Source organism: Hippopotamus amphibius, chromosome 8, assembly GCF_030028045.1.
Source record: "Hippopotamus amphibius kiboko isolate mHipAmp2 chromosome 8, mHipAmp2.hap2, whole genome shotgun sequence".
Lineage (NCBI taxonomy): Eukaryota > Metazoa > Chordata > Mammalia > Artiodactyla > Hippopotamidae > Hippopotamus > Hippopotamus amphibius.
In genome coordinates this window covers 127824453-127831946 of record NC_080193.1, presented here as the reverse complement: position 1 = coordinate 127831946, position 7494 = coordinate 127824453, and the positions used below count along the sequence as shown (strand labels likewise).

Sequence of the window (7494 nt, the reverse complement as noted above, 5' to 3'; positions counted from 1 at the left end):
CTTACTCTGGTCAGAATGGCCATCATCACAAAATCTGGAAACAACAAATGTTGGAGAGGGTGTGGAGAAAAGGAAACTCTCCTGCACTGTTGGTGGGAATGTAAGTTGGTACAGCCACTATGGAAAACAGTTTGGAGGTTCCTTAAAAATCTACAAATAGAACTACCATATGATCCAGTAATCCCACTACTGGGCATTTACCCAAAGAAAACCATAATCCCAAAAGAAACATGCACCATAATGTTTATTGCAGCACTATTTAGAATAGCCAGGACATGAAAGCAACCGAAATGCCCATCAACAAATGAATGGATAAAGAAGATGTGGCATATATATACAATAGAATATTACTCAGCTATAAAAAGGAATGAGATGGAGCTATATGTCATGAGGTGGATAGACCTAGAGTCTGTCATACAGAGTGAAGTAAGTCAGAAAGAGAAAGACACATATTGTATGCTAACTCACATATACGGAATCTAAAAATGGTACTGATGAACTCAGTGACAGGACAGGAACAGGGATGCAGATGCAGAGAATGGACTGGAGAACTTGAGGTTTGGGGGGGCAGGGGGTGAAAGGGAAGCTGAGACGAAGTGAGAGAGTAGCATGGGCATATGTATACTATCAACTGTGAAATAGCCTGTGGGAAGTTGCTGTATGACAGAGGGAGTTCAACTCGAGGATGGATGATGCCTTGGAGGACTGGGACGGGGAGGGTGGAGTGGAGTCGAGGGAGGGAGGGAATACGGGAATATGTGTATAAATACAGATGATTGAACTTGGTGTACCTCAAAAAAATAATAAATAAATAAATAAAATGAAAAAAAAAAAGAATCCGCCTGCCAATGCAGGGGACACGCGTTCGAGCCCTGGTCCGGGAAGATCCCACATGCCAAGGAGCAGCTAAGCCCATGTGCCACAACTACTGAGCTTGTGCTCTAGAGCCCGCGAGTCACAACTACTGAGCTCTTGTGCCACAACTACTGAAGCCCGTGCACCTAGAGCCTGTGCTCCACAACAAGAGAAGCCATTGCAACGAGAAGCCCTCACACCACAACAAGAGTAGCCCCTACTCTCTGCAACAAGAAAGAGCCTGCATGCGGCAGCAACACCCAACACAGCCAAAAAAAAAAAAAAGTTAGGAGACAAAAACAAACAAAAACAAGATAAAACAAAAGCTTTAACTCAGGGAAAATAGACGAAAATAATAAATATAAGACCAAAATTAATGAAATAAATAACAAAACAAAGAAATAACAAAAACAATCAAAGAAATAAAAAGCCAATGGATAAATACTAGGAGTGTCCAAAAAACACCTATATACAGTGATTTGAAAATAAGAACTTCATATAAATAATATTAAAAATTAAACAAAATAGATAATTTCTCAGAAAAAAATACTTTATGAAATGACTAAAAAAAAGAAAAAACATCAATAGAACAATTACATAATCTGAATTAATAGTTTAAGCACACACACAGACATATACAAATATCATTCCTATATATCACCTAGATAAAGTAATATATTCCTAGATAAAGTAATTTTTTAAAAAATATATTGCAAAAGCAACAAAGCATTTAAGATATCTAGGAATAAATCCAATAAAAGATATACAAGAGAGAGTTATAAAACTCTAATGAAGGATATAAAGAAAAACTATACAACATATACCCTGTTCACACACACAAAAAAAGAAGACTCCATAGGTAAAGATGATGATTCTCCCCAATTTATTCTAGAAATTCAGTATACTTCTAATCAAAATCTAAAAGAGCATTTCACATAATTTGGTGATCTTGAAATTCAGGTAGAAGAGTAAAGAACAAAGGATAGCCAAGAAAATTTAAATAATAAAGGTAGAGTTACCCTATAGGAAGGATTATTATAAAACTATAATATTTAAATCAGTGCAAGTAAAGACAAATGAAAAGAAAGAAGGCCTAGAAACAGACCCACATAAAAAAGAAAATCCAAAATGGGACTACAAGTCAATGGGAACAGGATGGATTACTTAGTAAATGGTGCTAAGACCATGGGCTATAAAATTAGATTCCTACCTCACCCCGTAGATGGGTTAAAGTCCATAGGTAAAAAATGAGACCAGAACTTTTAGATGCAAACACAGGATACGTTCATGGCATGAAGATAAGGAAAAATTTTCTTAAGTGAAAAGCCAAACAAGGTATAAAGGGAGACAGTTAGATCTGACTACATTAAAATTTAAAATTTTTATGACCAAAAAATGCTATAAACAATGTGAAAATATAAGCCATAGAATAGAAAAAAGATGTTTGTTTCCCAAATTATTAATGTCCAGGATATGTACAGAATGTTTACAAATTGCTAAGAAAAATATGAGCAACCCCCCCCCAAAAAAAAAACCCACCACAGGAGATGAACAGGGAAGACACAAAAGAGAATGTTGAAATGCCCAATAAACAGAAGAAAATATGCTCAACCTCACCTGAACTAAGAGAAGTGAAAATTTAAAACATCATCATAATAAAATACCATTTCAATCAATCAGATTGGCAAAAATTAATAAATCTTTTCTTTTTGTTGGGGGAGGATTGACTCCATCTTTATTGTGTATCAGAGCTTGGATGATAAACTTGGGTCACCCTCACCAGCCACTCATCTGCTGTCCTGTCAGTGAACAACCTCTGTAGGAGATTCTAAATTTAGCCCAAGAGATCCGGAGCAAGAAGGCAAAGAGGAAAAGAGACCGAGGCCACATCACCATCCTCCTATATATCTATCTTAAAAAACAACACCTGATGTCACCGAACACTCACCTGCACATGACAGTCCCATGCAGGAGACCTGGGGCTCTGCTAGGGAAGTCAGTTGTTCTGCCAACGTGCTTTTTTCCCCCCACAAAAGGACAGCTGGCTCCCAGATACAGATGTGGAATTACAGAATATCTGGAGGACTAAGCACAAGCCCGTTGCTTTCCAACAAGCTTATAAACCCATTCCTTGCTTCACTATATTATTTCATACATTCAAAAGTGGTTCTAGAACTCCAGAAATGTGAGTACCTCTGTCACGTCTTGAGCACTCCAACACCACCGGACAAGCCTCCTGCTGGCAGATAAGGGCCTTGACAAACCAGTGTCTCCCTAGAAGTCCTGAGACTGGGCACTGTCAGAAGGTTGCAGGGTTCATGTGGAGTCTGTACATGTGATTGAGCGCTTATGTGAGGAAAGCCCCGCTGGTGTTCACCTCCATCAAGGTCAAGTTATCCAGCTTGGCACGTGCCTCCTGCTGTCTCACGAAGCTGTCAGCAGACACCTGGAGCTTGGCTACGCCAGCGTCCCACACGTCCTTGATCAGGGTCCGGATCTCATCAGCTTTCAGGATGTTGTCTGAAGCAGGAGTCTGGTGAGCTCCATGTAGTAAGGGCTGGGCATGGGGGTAAAAGTTTCTTCCTTTTGTTTATGATCCCTAATCTTCTCCAACTTTTCCAAGTCCATCCACTGGGGCTGGGGAGGGGGGCATTGAGTAGCCGACACTCTGCCTCTGTTTCAGGTTGATCACCAGCCACAGAGGCACCCACACTGGTAAGCCAGGGTTGAAAGGCCCCAGGTCGCCCCCGATGAGGTAGATCTTGTCCAGACTGAAGGCCAGAATAATGATGACCAGCTCCTTCTCGGCCAGAAACTCCACCCCAGCCATGTCAGTGACTGTGCCCTGGCCAGCCCAGGACTCACCAAAAATTAATAAATCTTATCATATTAGGTATGTTGGCATAGATGTGGGGACAAAGAAATTCTTCATGCTGCTTTCTGTAGTATAAATTGACATAAATATTTTGTAGAACAATTTGATGATATCCAGTAAAGCTGAAGCTGTGACTATCCTGTGACCAGCGATCTGATTTTCAGGAATCTCATAGAGAAAATATGAGCTCACATGCATGTGAAGATGTCTATTATATAAGAATGACTGGAAACAAACTATCAATTGGATAAATGGAAAGTGGTGTATTCAATCACTTGAACACAAAGAGCTGCTAAAATAAATGATTTACATCTACGTATTTCAACATGGGTAAATCTCAAGTATATAATTTTGAGTTTAAAAAAAAGCAAGTTGCAGAAAATGTATTCAGTCTAATGCCAATTACTTAAAACTTTAAAAACCCATAGGACAACACTCCATGTTGTCTTTCTGATATACACAGGTGTAGAAAGCACACCATGTCAGGGGATAATACTGGCTACAGCAGTTGCTCTCAGGGGCCCACCCATGTTCCCTCCAAGCTCGTAATTCTTGAACCCTCCAGCTTCTTAGTACAAACACCTTCCACTCTACCTGCAGGCTGGAGGAGAATACTTAGCCCCTCACAGGGCAGGCCTGAATGCCAAGGAGTCTACAACCAATGACAAGAGGAGTTGATGGGTAAACACCCCAACCAGTCCTCAAATGGAGCAACTCTGAGGCTTGTCTACACAGGCCCCCAAAGTCCCTCATGGGATTGAGCCCCAGTTGCCCACAAGGACAACCCGCTCGTCAGCACGCTGCATCAGCTTCGTTTCCTTCCCAGTATCACTTCCCCACCTCACAATTCTCAAACAAACTACTTGTACTCAAATCCTTGCCTCTGGATCTGCTGCTAGATCTCATACTAAGATGATTACCACCATCAGGAGAGGGGCTACCTCTGCAAAAGGAAGAAGGGAGAAGAGTTTGGGGGTACTTTTTCATTGTACCCATCGTTTTACTTATTTTAAAAATCTGAAGCAAACATTAGCAAAATGTTAGGGTAATGGATTCATAAGTCTTATTTTGTATACTTTCTGGGTTTTAAGTATTTCACAATTAAGAATAAAAAATTTATGATAAAGTTAATACTTACTAAATCCATGATATGCAGTTAGAACACTAGTTCTACATTTAATTAGACCCCGCCAGGGCTACCTCTAAGGTGTTTGAGGTCTCAGGCAACTGCTTTTTCATTTTGATTTAAAAATGTATATAAAACTCATGGGCCCATGGGAAGCAAAGTGATTTATCAATGAAGATTTAGAATAATAGGTAGAGAGGAGCTATTTATGTATTTGTTACTGTCCATCAGGGCATGAGAAGATTTGATTCATCATAGTGTCAGGTACCATCTATTCTTATTAGATCCAGGCACCATCTCTTTGTGTTCTTTACTGTTAATTGCGCTGTATCTAGATAATTTTGCATCTCCCATGCATGAAGAAAGGTAGCAATGATGCTATTACAATGCATGGCTCTTCAGAACCTGCTTGTGGTTTGAAGTTCCCTAACAGCATTTATTTAACTCAGGTTACAGCATCACTCAGGAACCCATTAATTCCAGGAACGTCCATCCCCTGTCCAGCATGGCTCAAGATGGATCAGGGAAATCATGGCATTGCTGCACCCACCCAAGGCAAGAGACACAGGTTGGAAGGGCCCACTAGTATTAGGGAACAATAGGCTCAAAAACCCTTGGAGATAAACTGAGTCACCCTAAGGACTGCCTGACATGTGGCACAGAGCCTGTGGAAGATACCCCAGGGGGTGCCCACCCTGGGGGCCAGCAGTGGGGTCACATAGACTAAAGGATGCCTGCCACCATCCTTGCCGCCTTCAGGTGCCATGAGCCAGAGGTAGTACCATGGTTGGAGCCAACTCACACAGCTCAAGTTCAGAGGGTCAGCAGTGGACCACCAGTAATCCAGAACCCAAAACTCATCCTCACTCAGTGCCTCAAACCAGCCCCAATTCAGCACCATTCTGGCAGCCAATCTCACGGGATCCAATGAAATATATGTTGCTCTAACCAGCAGGAGCAGACTGCTTGACACCCTTGTGGAACCAGAGCTGAGCCACAGGACCCACAGACACAAGACCCAGAGCTCCTCCAGGCAACAGAAAGGGTAGAAGTCAAAGAGAATCAGACGCCCCCAGGAGTCCTGGTCTTGGCTGGCGGCAGCCCTGTTGGGACAGCACTGCCAGCCCACTGGCCTCAGACACCACAGGGGGACTCTGAAATTTTTGAGGAAGGTACCCAAAAAGGCCCCCTAAGTTTGGGGTACCACCGGGCAGAGGGCCATTTTTCCCTGTCTAAGGGTAGAACAGTAACTCACCTCACAGATCTGTACTTGTTTCATGTGTATCTATTCAGTATTCACCCTTGACTAGGAATTCTTTAAAGAGAAGAATTACATCACAAACATTTTCTGTGTCAGTCACAGACCCCAGGACCATGCTAGATTCATACCTGATGCCCTGTGGGTAACTGCAGACCCAGGGACTGGCCCAATTCTTTCCTTGGAAGCAGAGTCAGAGAAATGCTGGTTTAGGGGTGACATTTGCGTAAACACCACACCAGAAGCTGACGTTGAATCAAAGTTTCCCCTTTGCGTGAATCTTCTGGTCTGGTGTGCAGTCATCAAACAGCCTCTTGCATAAACAACTAGGACTCCTGCTGTTCCACCCATATGCTTCCACACTAACATTCTGAAATATCTTTTTTAGCAATGCTAAAGAATATGGATGTTATCTTGTAGCCTAGGGTCTTTTTAATACTCTGAAAAATCATTCTCTGTATCTTTGTACTAATAATATATCTCATCATCCTTTTGCAATGAGGGTATGTTTCTGTGTGTGTGTGTGTGTGTGTGTGTGTGTGTGTATTTCTTCCACTGGCTTTCATGGGAAAACACTGGAACAATTAATTGCTCTACCTAGGCTTTTAATTCTCTTTCTCTCTCCTGCTCTCAATCTTCTGGCCAATTTAGCCTCTTCCTCCCATTTTGCCATTTCGCAGTGAAACGGCAGTGTTTCCACTTTTGAGTGTCATTTCATTACATTTCTAAAGCAACCATGCTGCATCCCCAAATTAACTCTTGTCTGGCAGGAAGTGTAAATGGCTTATCAAACCATAATGTACTTTGTCAAAAAAAAATCCTTACTGTAGTGTATGTTTCCTCCTTGTTGTGCCTCCGGGGCATCAATTAATGTCAGAAGCCTGACAATCCCCTGAACACATCCCTTTGACTACTGAGCTGGTGTGACACTTCCTGACATGTGGGCAGTGTTTCTACACGTGGCCCACTCCCCTTGCCCTTGATTTCCATGACATTCTTGAGCTTGTTTCCTATTCCCTTCTCCTTCTGGGGACAAAGAGTGTAACAGAAGTGGGTTCTTTGCAGACTATAAACCTCACGGTGTTTCTTTCTCTTTTTCTTTCTTTCTCTCTCTCCTTTTCTGTTAGAAACTGACTCAGACTTGAAAAATAGGAAAACAGTACTACTTCAACCCTTTTTCCTACATTCTCCTCGTTATTCAGTGGTTAGGTTTTTAAACAAAGTCTTCAACCACTAAGCTTCCAAAAATGACAACTTCCGAATAAGAGGCCAATAGTTTCTTTGTTTTTTTTTTTTTTTAATAGAGACTATATGTAATAAAAAGGACTTCCATTTTCAAAGGATATACATGGGATACTCTCCAAGATCAGAAATTGAGGC

General features: G+C 41.6%; 1 pseudogene; it reads right to left on the bottom strand.

The window, feature by feature from the left end:
* Nucleotides 1-3129: 3129 nt before the first annotated feature.
* Nucleotides 3130-3685, bottom strand: LOC130859248 (DNA replication complex GINS protein PSF2-like; annotated as a pseudogene).
* Between the last annotated feature and the right edge of the window lie 3809 nt (nt 3686-7494).